The sequence below is a fragment of the Chiloscyllium punctatum genome, chromosome 45 (assembly GCF_047496795.1).
Source record: "Chiloscyllium punctatum isolate Juve2018m chromosome 45, sChiPun1.3, whole genome shotgun sequence".
In the NCBI taxonomy this organism is placed as follows: Eukaryota; Metazoa; Chordata; class Chondrichthyes; order Orectolobiformes; family Hemiscylliidae; genus Chiloscyllium; species Chiloscyllium punctatum.
The window spans coordinates 12233368-12245686 of record NC_092783.1 but is presented as its reverse complement, the minus strand read 5'-3'; the positions used below and the strand labels follow the sequence as shown (position 1 = coordinate 12245686).

The window sequence follows — 12319 nt, the reverse complement described above, 5'->3', positions numbered from 1 at the left end:
AGGTGATAGGTCAGAGAGAGGAGGCTGGAGTGGATAGGTGGAAAAGAAGATAGGCTGGTAGGACAGGTTATGGGTTTGGTTCTGAGCTGGAAGTTTGGAACTGGGGTGAGGTGGGGGAAGGGGAAATGAGGAAACTGGTGAAGTCCACATTGATGCCCTGGGGTTGAAGTGTTCCGAGGCGGAAGATGAGGCGTTCTTCCTCCAGGCGTCGGGTGGTGAGGGAGCGGCGGTAAAGGAGGCCCAGGACCTCCATGTCCTCGGCTGAGTGGGAAGGGGAATTGAAATGTTGGGCCACAGGGCAGTGTCGTTGATTGGTGCTGGTGTGCTAGAGATGTTCCCTGAAGTGCTCTGCTAGGAGGTGTCCAGTCTCCCCATTGTAGAGGAGACTGCATCGGGAGCAACGGATACAATAAATGATATTGGTGGATGTGCAGGTAAAACTTTGATGGATGTGGAAGGCTTCTTTAGGGCCTTGGATGGAAGTGAGGGAGGAGGTGTGGGGGGCAGATTTTGCAATTCCTGTGGTGGTAGGGGAAGGTGCCAGGACGGGAGAGTGGGTTGTTGGGGTGCGTGGACCTGACCAAGTAGTCATGGCTACAGCTTTCCTACAGCTTCTCCTGGTGCATCTTCACACCGGGTTCAGTTCTTCTAACTCTGCCGTGGATATTGGTGGCATATACTGGACCGTAGCTCACCTCTTGCGCCCAGAGAATCTCAGAAGAAATTCATCATCTTCTTCAGGCAGTAATGGCATCGAGGCTGCCATACCTCTTGTCCTCAGAGGTTTCTTTGATGCAAAGGGGAACGGGAAGAGCCCTTGGGTTCTGACAGGCTTGCTGGATGTTCTGAGGGGCTGGGTATGGTTTGCTCCTGCCCTGTTTGAATAGCTTGCAGCTTTCATATGGTCCATTTGCTTGTTCAGGTCCACCTCACCTACCTGAATTTTGTACATCAGAGGACGTGATCTTGCGTTGACCATGCCTTTTACCCATGCAGGGTCATTCCCGTGGTTCCTATGCTAAACTTCATCCCCTGAAGTAAACTGCCTTTCTTGCTTAGAGGCATCTTGTGTCCAACATTGGCATTTTTGCTGCCATTTCACCCTGCCCCTTACATCTGGGAAGATCAGATTTAACCAGGTGCGGAGTCTTCTCCCCATTAGCAACTCTGCTGGAGCAATCCCGATAAGTGTGTGAGGTGGGGTCCTATAGTCAAACAGGGACTAGGACAGTTTGTTATTGAGTGAAGCTGTAGGCTGTTCCTTTAAGTCTGCCTTCAAAGTTTGTACTGCTCTCTCTGCCAAGCCATTGGTGTGGAGTTGTCCTTACATGCCAATTGCCATTTGACTTCAGGAAATATTTGAATTTCCTGCTAGTAAATGATGGCCCCTTGTCTGTGACCAACACTTCGGGGAGCATTGCAAAAGATGCTTGTAGCTTTTCAATCATCATCCATGGCCGACCTTGTTCTGATCACTTCATCCCTACCCTTTTAAGTCCTGGGATGTAGGCCCTTTCATTTCCCTGTAGCGTCTCCTGCGGTGTTTTCACACCAGGTCTGGTTCCTCCAACTCTGCCTCTGATATGCTGTGCTTTTTTTTGCATTTTGCCCCCTTATCCAGAGACACCAGGCTCATTTTACTGCTGTCTTGTACTCCATTTGCTGCAGATATTAAGTTAGTCCTTGTTGTCAGTAGTGCTCAGTCAAGTCAAGGGGGATAGTCTTCACTCTGGGTTCATGACACTGTAGGTCAAAGTCAGCCTCTGATATCGGGCAGCCAAGACTGCAGTAACCTGGGTGGCAACCTCAGATCAAACTGGCATGGTTTGGTGTTGTGGCTTCACTGCTGTTCCTGAAAGAAGTACCCCTCAAGACTGCCCTTTTCAAGGGGACCTCCAGGATGCTGTGAATTTCAGGATGAGGCAGTTTTAAGAAATTATGTCAGAGAAAAAAAAACCCATTGGAAATGGTGACCATTTTAAAGAAGTTTGAAAGGTGGGGGGGGGGGGGGGGGACTTGGGTTAGAAATGGTAGAAGCTTAAATAAGGGTAATTACAGCAAACGGGTTGGCGACAGTGGACTCTGAAGGGGTTTAGCAGCAAAGACAGTTGAGGAACAATGGCAGACATTTGAGAAAATAGTTCATGGCTCACAGTAAAAACAAATTCCAGAGAGGAAGAAGGATTTTAGGAAAGATCTCACCTAGCTATGGTCAACCAGGAAAGTCATCAACAGCATCAGAGTGCAGGAATAAACATACAATTGGCAAAGTGCATTGGTACACTAGAGGTTTGATAAAGTTTTAAAAATCAAGAAAATGCAAATCAAAAAAAAGAGAAAGTAAAATTTTACAGTAAACTTGGAAGTAATATCAAGACAGACAGCAAGAGCTTATTTAAATAAAAGAGTGAAGCCAAAATGAACACAGGCCCTTTACAGAATGGGGCTGGGAAAATAATAAGGGGAAACCAGGAAATGGCAGAGAATATGAATAAATACTTTGAATCACATCACAGTAGAGTACACATATAGCATAGTTACTCAATGTTCAAGGGGCAAAAGGAGGAAAGGAAATCAATGTAATAACTATCACTAGAGAAAACATGCTAATGGGCCTAAAGACAAATGGTCCCCCTGAACCAGACAGGATGCATCCTAAGGTAACACAATAAATATCTACAGGGATAACGGATGCACTAGTAGTAATTTTCCTGGAATCCTTGGATCTGGAAAAGTCCCAGAGGATTGGAAAACTGACAATGTAACACCCTTACTTAAAAAAAGGGAGACAAAAAAACAGGTTATGATGGGCCAGAATGGCTTCACATCTGTTATTGGGAAAATGTGAAAGTCTATTACACAGGATGTAATGGTAGACCATTTAGAAATACGTGAGATGATCAAACAGAGACAGCGTGGTTTTATTAAGGACAAAATTCATTGAGTAATAAGCAGGATGGAAGCAGTGGATGTAATATATTTGGATTGCAAAAGCCAATTGATAAAGTACCATACGTAAGCCTACTTAAGATCCCTTGGTGTTGGAGGCAGTACATTAACATGGACAGAGGTTACCTAACTAATAGAATACAGAACGTTTGGATTAAGGGGGGCATTTTCAAGATGACAACCTCTAACAAACTGAATGCCACACGGATCACTGATCTAACCATTATTATTTACAACAGATACTAATGACTTGAATGAGAGACTTGAGTGTTGGATTTGAGGAAAATAAATCCCGCTTGGCTACGAAACTGACGCTGCTGATTGCCACGCAGAAAACAGACTGCCTCTGCCGGGCTGAACGGCCTCTTTCAGGATGTCGTGACGTCACACAGGACAGAGCCCCGCCCACTGTTGCGTCATGGCGCGTGAGAGTGGCGCGAGGCGGTCACGCCGCGTGACGTCAGTGGCGCTGTCACCGCTCGAGCCGCTCGCGCACGTAAACATTAACGGAGAGAACTTTGAGGCGCTTCAAAAAGTGGGCGAGCAACGGCTGCCGGGCGAGCGAGGGAGAAACCGACCGATGAAATGTTGCGAGTGAGTTCCGCCAACTTGAGGCTTTGTCTCTCCCTGTTCAGTGTTGACATGAAAAAGATTCTGTCAAACAGGAAGGAGGATTGGCAAACTCACCGGACAGCCCGGTGGGTGCCTGCGCCGGAAGGCCCGCCTCTTGTCCACTCCGATTGGCCTTTGCTGTCAGATACCGGGCATCCCATTGCTTGATGGTGCTGTCAGCCAGGAATGCGCCCCCCCCCCCCCGTGTTTGGGGTGTGTATGGATCGGAATCTGTTGCTGCTGGGGACTGAGTGAGGGGGCTTGGGGGGGAGCAGCGTTCCCCTGTTGTCTTCCCCTTCCCTTTCCCCAGATGTTGGGTTGGCCACTCCTAACTGTGAGGGCGCTACTCTCTCAAGTTTTGCGGCCGTCGCGGGTGCAGACTAGGGCAAGGTGAGAGCCTGGCCCCCAACAGAGAAAGTGATCAACACTCCTGCAACTCCTAATTTTAATTAGCATTTGTTGTCTGGTCTAGTCTGGCCCAGCTCCCCTGCGAGGCCCTCGTCCACTTTTGTGGTAGGCTCCCCGCTTTCCCCCCTCCCATTTATTATTTGCTCTCTCTATCCCCTTAGCTATCCTCTCCTAACCTGTCTACACGGTGTGTCTCCTACCTTTGGTGACTTAGCTGCCTCCCCTCTCTGCACCGTTGTACCTCTTTTCTTTTCCCTAGTCTTGTCCTCCTTTTCTGTATAGCATAAAAGCGACAAACTGAAAGCCCTCCTCTCCTAGTTTAGCCAGATAAGCGTAGTTGTAAACCATAAAGCATTGACATTTAAATAACTGTGCAATTTAACATCAAGGTAAAAACAATGACTGCAGATGCTGGAAACCAGATTCTGGATTAGTGGTGCTGGAAGAGCACAGCAGTTCAGGCAGCATCCGAGGAGCAGTAAAATCGACGTTTCGGGCAAAATCCCTTAATCAGGAATAAAAGCAGAGAGCCTGAAGGGTGGAGAGATAAACTAGGGGAGGGTGGGGGGTGGGGAGAAAGTAGCATAGTGTACAATAGGTGAGTGGGGGAGGGGATGAAGGTGATAGGTCAGGGAGGAGGGTGGAGTGGATCACTCTACTTCGTATTCCTTTGAACTGTTTGTAGTAGGTCCCAAGGTAGGCTTTTTTTCTTGGTTTATTGTAGTTTTATTCGAGAAGTTGGACATAACAGCAAAGTTTGTGATCTCTGAATTAGTGGGAGCTGTCAAGTATGTTATGAAACAATAAGTTATTTTGAACCAAAGTTATATACATTAGCAGTCCTTCATAGCATGGAGCCCTACAGTAGAGAAAGGGGATGTAAGAAATGAAAGTGAAATCAGTCCATATTTAAAGAAGTAGAAAGGGAAGGTGAAAGATTAAGGAGAAACAACACTGACAGAGAAAAGGTCAGTCCTTGGTTGACTAGGCGCTTTCTTCTTGCTCTCACATCTTTACCCTTTCTCAACTGCTTTGCTTCTTTGATGTGGAGGTGCTGGTGTTGGACTGAAGTGGACAAAGTTAAAAATTACACAGCACCAGGTTATAGCCCAGCTGGTCAGACAGCATCCGAAGAGCAGGAGAATCGATGTTTCGGGCATAAGCCCTTCATCAGGAATGAGTCGTCTTCCTGATGAAGGGCTTGTGCCTGAAATGTCAGTTCTCCTGCTCATCGGATGCTGCCTGACTGACTATGCTTTTCCAGCACTACATTCAACTCTGATCTCCAGCATCTGCAGTCTTCAGTTTCTCCTACCAGGTCATAGCCGAACAGGTTTATTTGGAAGTACTAGCTTTCAGAATGCTGCTCCTTCAGGTAACTAGTGGGGTTGGATCATAAGACACAGAATTTATAGTAAAAGGTCACAGTGTCATGCAATTAAAATGATGTATTGAACAAACCTAGATTGCTGTTAAGTCTTCAGTGGTCATGGACATTTGGCCTCTGATCTTTGGGTGACCGATCTCCAAGGCGGACTTCGAGATATGCAACAATGCAGAGTGGCTGAGCAGAAGCTAATAGCTAGGTTTGGTACATATGAAGATGGCCTCAACCAGGACCTTTGGTTCATGTCACACTTCAGATGATCCCACTACACTATACAATCTCGCTTGCTCGCTCGCTCACACATACATACATTCTTACATACTCTCACTCACGCAGACTCTCTCTCAGACGCATACATGTACACCTCCCACATTCACACCCGGCATACATTCTCTCAGGCTTATACTCCATCACACTCAAGCACACACTCCCAAGCACATGCCAGCACACGCTCTCTCGTGTGCATTCATTCTCACCTGCATGCATTCACATGTGCATGCACATATGAGTCTATGGAGTGAATTTGCATTTGCAGATACATTCTATTTTTGTTCAAAAAGCACACAACCTATCGGCTGTCAATCCATATAACATTTTATAAATTCCTACTTTAGAAATAGAACCAATCTGACTCGAGATTGGGATATTGACAGACTCAAACTGGGATATTCCCGCCTCCGGTGACTAACTGTGTGGAGTTTGCACGTTCTCCCCGTGTCTGCGTGGGTTTCCTCCGGGTGCTCCGGTTTCCTCCCACAGTCCAAAGATGTGCAGGTCAGGTGAATTGGCCATGCTAAATTGCCCGTAGTGTTAGGTAAGGGGTAAATGTAGGGGTATGGGTGGGTTGTGCTTCGGCGGGGCGGTGTAGACTTGTTGGGCCAAAGGGCCTGTTTCCACACTGTAAGTAATCTAATCTAATCTAATCAAACCTCACACCTTTAATAAATTGCCTGAGTTGAGATAACTTAAGGTTTTATAAAAAAGACATTTCGAATGTGACTTGAAAGGAGTTCTGAGATTTTCGTATTAATGAACTGAAACCTGCAACCCACTCAAAAATGAAAGACTCAACAGCTGCCTAGGTTTGTATAATATATCATTTTAATTGCATGATACTGTGATCTTTTGCTATAAATTCTGTGTTTTATGATCCTGCCCCACTAGTTACCTGATGGAGCAGTACCCTGAAAGCTAGTAGTTCCCAGTAAACCTGTTGTTTTTCTGAAACTGGGCTGGCTGTTCGGTTGGTAACAAGAACACACTTTGAACTATTCTGGTATCCAGTGACTAACATTCATATAGTTGTTGCAGTCACAATTTTTAAAGTCAAATCAATGCTGTCCAAATTTTTACGAATGTGTAAGTAACTTTTATAGTTGATTAATTGCTAAAGTGCAGGTATTATTAAATATATTAGTGATTTTTAAATGCAATTGAATTGCATTTGTGATTTGTTTTTTTTAAACAGATACATAATGTAAAGAATGTGCAGTTAGAATCAACTCGCTAAACTGAGCTATTTTATTCTGTGCAATGATACTTTCAGGTAAATAAAGTCTAATTTGGCTACTCTTTGATATTCTTGTTGCCCTTCTATATTGTCAGGGCAGAAAACCTCAGAAAACAGACCATTTCCTTCCCTTGTGGGAGTACTGATTATCTTTAATCCATTACCAAGGTAGCCTTGAATGAGTGCATTTGTAGTTGTGCATCATGCATGTAATATTAAAGATTATGAAAATAAGATGAAGGGTGGTACAAACATCACTTAGAGTTCATTAAATCGCAACCAGAAGAGCGACAGTATGTTTCCTTTGCCACTAGCATTGCAAGAGATCTTGCTGTGGTAACAAGGAGGCCAAATGATATATATATATTTTACAGTGGAAATTGTTTTGCAGTGCAGAGGTGAACATAAAAGATGGTAACTTCAAAAATATCTTTGCAATTCCTCTTTGCAGAAAATGTGTTAAATTGGTACTGATACTGATTGTCAATTGGTATAAGTTTGTTTGAAATTGACTTGCAAGTGCACAGATTTTAAGATAATATGAAATGGGAAAAGATGCTGGAAGCCAAGAAGCAGAGACTAAAGAGATTGCTTGGGAAATGGGGCAACCATTTTGTTGAAAGAATCCTGTTTTTTTTTAAAACAAAGGTGTAAAAGTGTAATTCATGTGCACATGTGGGTGCCTTTTCCTTTAGAAAACTGCCTTTGACAGTTCATTCATTGCACCAAAGTGAGTTTGGTATGGGCAATTAGAAATCATAATGGGTATAGAATTTCAATTCACTCAATCCTTTTAAAATACTGAACTTTCAAACCTGTTTGTATCAGTATTATTTTAATTTGATAGTGAGATTCAGATTTTTGGTTTTATTCCCACTTTCTGCTTTAAATAGCAGTGCTTTGCCCGGAGGCCCACTGAAGATGTTACCTAGTAGGGTGACGAAACATCTGGAAATGAACCTTCCAGCTCAGCGAGCAAACCTACATCCAGAAGCTCAACCTGAGCTACAAATCTTCTCTCAACTCACTAAAATAACTTCAAATTTTAACTGGGGTGCATGGGTTCCAAGGAGAGCAGAGCTTGCCACCTGAAAGACCATGACACATCAATGGCAGTTGAATGGTTACTGGAGGATGGAAGCCATTGTGTTAAGCAATATTTTCAAATGAGTTTTTTTTAAAAGAAAAATTCAGGTAAGGGAATGAAACGCTCCCAATTTTACTTCATTTATTGCAGGCAATTTTGAGAGATTTTGAGCCTTGAGGGATCTAATTCTGAGATGATGTATAGTTGGAGAGAAGAGTAGGGGTGAGTGCCAGATGCAGCTACATGGAATAAGCCTGCAGTAGACAGAACAACAATCTCATGGTAGTGCAAGGCAGTGCAGATGAGGGGTTTGCACAGGACTAAGAATGCAGGCTGTTGTTGGTAGGAGACACTATCCAGGTGAAAAGTGTAGCAAACTATTTGGATGTTAGAATTACCATTGAGTTAACCTTTGGTCCAGCTTATAATTACTGTGCCTACAACTGTGGATCTGATGCTGGAGATTTTGCAGCAATTAACTACTTCCTGATTCTCCAAAATTTATATACTATCTTCAAAGTATAAGTTGAGGTGAGCTGGAATTTCCACTTTCCTACATGTGCAGTTCCAAAAATGTTCACGAAACTTGGACCATCTAAGACAGATGAGCCTAATTGATTGGAAGCCAATCCATTATCTTCAACTTTGACACCATCTGCCACTGATGTACATCATCAGCAATACTGTGTATGCAAGACATACTGCAGCAACTTGTCAAGCATCCTTTAACAGCACTTTCCAAATCTGAAACCTCTTCTGTTTAAGAGAATAAGGACAGAACGTGCAAGCGAATACTATAATATGCAAATTCTCATCTTGCTATTCCTTCACTGCCACTGATCAAAATCTTGAGCTCTCTTCCAATGAGTGTACTTACACCAGGTGAACTGTAATGGCTCAAAAAAAAACAGCTCACCATCTTGTTCTCAAAGTAACTGGACATGGACAACAAATTCTGGCCTTGCCAGTGACGCTGTCATCACTGAGAGAGATTCTGTTTCATGAAAATGCCAGAACACTTGTGTCTCCAAAGATTCATTCTTTGCAGTTAGGCAGTAGCAAACCTGTTTGGAGTGCTCGAGGAAAAGTTGTGTGTGGTGGTGAAGGTAACCGTAGTGCTTAATGTTTTAGTTTCAAGGCTCAATTGAGGTGTCTTCTGGAAATATTTGTAGGATATTTCAGGCAGTTGCTCACTGCTGCATCAATCATGAGACATCCCATGCAACCGATGGCAGGACAAGACATAAGTAATCATAGCAGTCAGGTCAGTAAGGCCAAGAGATCTGCATTCCTGGTGGGAGCACCTTCAATGAGGAGTCACTGGATATTGGTGCTATCTAATTACATTCAGCTGTTCATGCTTGACCTCTCTTGTTCTGTACCCTTTCTAGTGCCCTCTTTGTGTGGCTGGCAGGAAGACTGCTAAGTTGCCTTTAAATGTGATGCTTGTACTGGACTTGCCAAAATTTGCTCCCACCCATTGGCCATTATGAGCCATATTGCAACCAATGTTTGAACAGTCTGTTTTGTAAATATTCAGCCTGAAGCCTCTGAAAATGTTTTAAATTCCTTTGCCCAAAAAAATGCAATTAGTGGTCAACATCTAGAAGCTAGTGTTTGTAACAGTTTGCATCCTGTTAAAAGTTCAATACCAAATTTCAACTGCTTTACAGTTTGGCTTCAATTTGTTAGATCCTCTAGCCTGAACAATACTGAGGGGAGAATCGTTTTGCCTAATAATTAAGTGTGAAATAGGATGATACGTAGTTTTGTAAATTACCAGAAGCAAATGTTTAGGAGATCAAAAATTTAAGCAATCGTACTAAAGTATTTTAAATAAGAAAGGGAAATGAGGTCATTGTAAGAAGGTTAAGTCTTTTGATTTATAAATGTTTGTAAGATATTAGTTTCAGGAGAATGGATAAAATTTCTAAGTAAATGGAATAATTGCCCCCTTACCGGAGCTGTGAACAGTATAATCATAATTATTCTAAAGCAGGTATACCTATTGTTTCATCCTGCTAAATATGCTTATGAGATAAAATTATAATAGTTGCTATTTGTTGTTGTATAATTGGGTGTTCATTACTGGTTTGTGGAAGTATTTACATTATAGGTTGCTCTTTTATGGTGATACAAATAGTTACTGTGCTGAATGTGGAAATAAGGGTTCTGTTCCATTTAGCACAATGTTCTCAGTCTTGGCGATCATTATGTGCTTGAAATTTTACCAGACTAAGTCAAATGGGAAGCTCAATTCTACAAACACTGAGATGATTCTTGAACTGGATCCAGTAACTCAATTCATAGAACAGTTTCAGTTGTATTTCTGTTCCAAAGCTCTTTGAGCTTGAGTGCACAGAGACCTTTGGTGAGCTATTATTTTGTGAAATTGGTCGGCACAATATCGTGGTGTTGTACTGTTCTATGTTCTATGTTCTAAATTGACTTGAAATTGCCAGGTTAGTTGTTAAGGTAGGAAGTCCTGCTGTAGTTTCAGCAAGATACAAAACACTGTTTAAAATTGATATTGAAAGGGTATTTCAAGAATAGCTCTTATTGAAACGTGTTGTATAAACATTTTGGAAATCGTTTTAAATAGGTGAATATAAATATGAAATTATTTATATACGGTCACATTTGGGCAAATTAAACTTTTGATTTTCTTCCTTTTAACTGAGATGGAAGTGTGCTTAAATTTGTTTTTAACAATTCCATTGATATAAAACTGTTAACTTTGTATAAAGACCAAAGTACATTTTACGTGAGAAATGTCGCAACGTATGCAAATGTGCCACCCTGAATCTGATGCTGGAAAAGCGCAGCAGGTCAGGCAGCATCCAAGGAGCAGGAGAATCGACGTTTCAGGCATAAGCCCTTCTTCAGGAAGGCTTATGCCCGAAACGTCGATACTCCTGCTCCTTGGATGCTGCCTGACCTGCTGCGCTTTTCCAGTAACACATTTTCAGCTCTGATCTCCAGCATCTGCAGTCCTCATTTTCATCCTGAATCTGAGTCTACTTTATCCAAAGCTGAACGTGAATTTTCCAATGTCTAGATTAGAAAATTTTGATTCACTCCTAGTTTTCCAGAACCAAAAAGAATGCCTTACACCACCAGCAATGTTTTATCATTTATAAAGTTGATACCCAGCTGCACTAGATAGATTAAATGAGAAGAGGTTTGGTGTGTTGTAGGATCTAACATTATTATACATGTACAAGTGTTAAATCTTACAGTTCTGTTCCACAGAGCAAGTGAATTTGGGCTTCTGAGCTTAATAGATATTTTATAACCTATCTCTTTTCTATAATAAAACTATAAACAAATATTTAAAAATCTGTTTCATGTTTAGAGATTTTTTAAAATTCGTGATTTTAAAAAAAGAGATTTTATAATATATTAAGCTCAGAAGCTTGAATTTACTTGTTCTGTGGAGCACTAGTATTAGTTTTAACAATATTATCGTCTAATATTGAGTAAAACATCAAATTGTTATGATAAGCTTTCAAGCCACTAATCATAATTTAATTGATTTAGATGGTCACAATGTAATTAATGCAGTAGTAAACTTTCCTTATAGCCTTTTTAACACGTGTGTTTTTATTGTTCGTGAATATGTACAATGTATAACCCCCTTAAGGGTTAAGGCTGAGATCTCCTTACAGGCAGAAAATATTTGCAGTCTATCTTATGACTTCTTGCAATATGTAGTTGTGTAAATAAACCCTTCAATGCCTTTGCCAAAACACATGTCACTGAAATGTAAAGCAGTAGTGCTTCAGTAAGTGTTTTTGATTTGTTTGATAAACATGCCTTTTAAGTTATTAGTGAATTTGAATCTTGCTCTTCCAGCTAGAAGATGCTGTGTGCTACTTGCAAGAGAAAAATGTTCAAAAATTGTAAAATATATTACTCTGGGTCCTGGGGGGGATAAACATCTGGCTACGAATTCAGCTGAGTTTCGAGGTTCACTTTTGGCATTGTAGAGGTAGTTGATCCTGTCACAGAAACTACAGAGGAGACTTGATTATCCGAATACCAATTATCTGAAAATCGGATTATCCGAAGGAGATCTTGAGGTCCCGGTAGCAACATTATATCAAAGACGTGTTTTCAGCAGTGATTGCATCTTTTGTTTACAGTGATTAAACAGGCTCCGTCTCTAAACGACTGACCTCCTGCCCTCTCTCTCCCCACACTTTCCCTGGAGTTCTACAGAGGGGTGTATCCTAACCCCCCCACCCCCCCCAGGAATAATCTTTCCGACATTGTCCTATACAGGGCAAATATGGAACCTGTCAAAAATTACAGTTACAAGTTGTGTGTGTGTGCGCATGTGCTATTTGGAGACTTACCCTACTTA

General features: G+C 42.0%; 1 protein-coding gene across 2 annotated transcripts in view; it reads left to right on the top strand.

Annotated features, from left to right (window-relative positions):
• The first annotated feature begins 3390 nt into the window (after nt 1-3390).
• Nucleotides 3391-12319, top strand: part of ppardb (peroxisome proliferator-activated receptor delta b) — an 80606-nt gene continuing 71677 nt past the window's right edge. For both annotated transcript variants that reach the window (XM_072563287.1, XM_072563286.1), the window contains exon 1: nt 3391-3543. The gene's annotated coding sequence lies outside the window, so the exon portion shown is untranslated. The remainder of the gene's footprint in view (nt 3544-12319) is intronic.